This window comes from Protomyctophum bolini (assembly GCF_963924005.1).
Source record: "Protomyctophum bolini genome assembly, chromosome: 8".
Lineage (NCBI taxonomy): Eukaryota > Metazoa > Chordata > Actinopteri > Myctophiformes > Myctophidae > Protomyctophum > Protomyctophum bolini.
This window is the reverse complement of record NC_137869.1, coordinates 2,372,465-2,374,875: the sequence shown is the minus strand read 5'-3', so window position 1 is coordinate 2,374,875 and position 2,411 is coordinate 2,372,465.

Below are 2,411 nucleotides of genomic sequence, written 5' to 3'. Positions count from 1 at the left end.
ATATCTTAAGTATCTTTACTTGAATTATATTTATAATTTGCAGGCTCTAGTCTATGCATTATTCCACTCCATTGATTCTCAGTTCATCTCACAGCGTGTGTTTAAGTTGTCTCACTGATGGCGGATTAAAAAAAGAAAGGCGTGGGTCCATTGCATCCAACTGGGTTAGTCTCAGCGGCCATCTGTACGCCCCTGTGTGTGTGTGTGTGTGTGTGTGTGTACATGTGTGTGCGTGTGTGTGTGTGTGTGTGTGTGTGTGTGTGTGTGTGTGTGTGTGTGTGTGTGTGTGTGTGTGTGTGTGTGTGTGTGTGTGTGACCGTGTGTGTGTGTGCGTATCATCCAGTATTAAGTTGTATCATCCAGAGTGGATGGTAGGAGGTCATTTGCTGTCTTGACAGCTTTTTTACGAAGTACCTCCTTATAGATACAGCCTAATTGTTCCTGTCTCTTCCCAATGATTTTTGAGGCTATAGGTTCACTATTCGCTGCAGCTTTGCCTCTGCCTTTTACATTCAGATTGCTAAACCACATTGCCATGTTTAAAAGTCAAGGTTTTTAATATAGACTGTTTCCATGATATGCTTGCTCACTCTAAAGGAGTTGAGCTTGCATATAGTAGTCAGTATTTTCACTGAAATTGAGTTTGCTATGCGGAAGTATTTAATCAGACCAGTGTGTGTCCAGTGGAAACCTCGTATGAATCTGATCTCAGGTCAGAATGTGTTAAAATGGTCTACTACCTCCACTATTTGTCCACCAATTGTAATGGACTGCACAGGTTCCTTTTCATGAAAGACAAGTTATTTTGTTTTTGTCACATTGATCCCTAAGGAGCTTTTAGGAGGAGCAATAAGGATAAATCATATTTGTAATGACGGCCGTTTTTTTTCGCGTGCAAAACAAATGCTTGCAATGGATTCATATAGAATCATGATAGATACTCCAACTTTCAGCAGCTGTCACACATTATCCTGACCTAGAGAAACTGTGTTACTAATATATCGACACACCTTTACAAACACCTTGGTGAAGAAAATGTCTTGGTCAGGAATGTCTTCACAGATTGGACCATTTTTTCTGATAATATTACCTGTCTATTGTCCCCCGATGTACAGATGACTCACTGAGGGACAGACAGACAGACAGGCAGACAGACAGGCAGACAGACAGACAGACAGACAGGCAGGCAGGCAGACAGACAGACAGACAGACAGACAGACAGACAGACAGGCAGGCAGGCAGGCAGACAGGCAGGCAGGCATACAGACAGGCAGACAGACAGACAGACAGACAGACAGACAGACAGACGTGATGATCGTCGTTGCCCGGTTACTTTACATCGTGCAGGGCGAGTGTAAACGCATGCACTGTGGTCTACCGTACTTTACTGTATATACATGATAGTTTATTACGTTCAGCCGTAATAATGCAAACGTGGAGAGATCCGTTCGTTCGTTCGTTCCGCTACGAGTCTTTCTTCTTTTCTCTTCTTTTCTCCTTGGTCTTCATATCTTGGAAACGATCTTATTACATTGAGCCTCACATCTGCGGGCGGCTGAGCAGCACTTCCCAGGCTCACAGGCAAAGTGTAGGGGCGTGTGTGTGTGTGTGTGTGTGTGTGTGTGTGTGTGTGTGTGTGTGTGTGTGTGTGTGTGTGTGTGTGTGTGTGTGTGTGTGTGTGTGTGTGCGTGTGTGCGTGTGCGTGTGCGTGTGCGTGTGCGTGTGCGTGTGCGTGTGTGTGTGTGTGTGTGTGTGTGTGTGTGTGTGACTGTGGAAGAAGAGTGTTGTCTTTAAGTGTGGGGTATCGAGGCAAGGCGAAGCTTTCTTGTGTTTCTTCAGTCAGACAGTGTGTCAGGTAAATGTGCCTCTAGGCGTTTAGCTGCGTGTGTTCATTTCAAACCTTGTTACCGTGTTTTCTGAAGAAGTGAGGCTGAAGTTTTAGTTCCTGTCGCACTTTCATTTCTATTGAAAACATATACTTTGTCACGAGCAGGTGCAAAGCTGTATGTATGTTGTAGAGTTAGTATACATCTGGTGGTTCTTGGGAGAAGGAGCTACTAATTAATGTGTTTTCTTGTGCGTGCATGCATGCATGCGTGCTGAGTGTGTGTGTGTGTGTGTGTGTGTGTGTGTGTGTGTGTGCGTGCTGAGTGTGTGCGTACATACGGCGTGCTGAGTGTGTGTGTGTGTGTGTGTGTGTGTGTGTGTGTGCGTGTGTGTGTGTGTGCATGCGTGCATGCGTGCGTGCGGCGTGCTGAGTGTGTGTGTGTGTGTGTGTGTGTGCATGCGTGCATGCGTGCGTGCGGCGTGCTGAGTGTGTGCGTGCGTATATACAGTAGCCTATAGAATTGGTTCTCAAACTGTTTCATGTCAAGGACCCCCACATAGACATGCATTAAGCTACGGCCCAT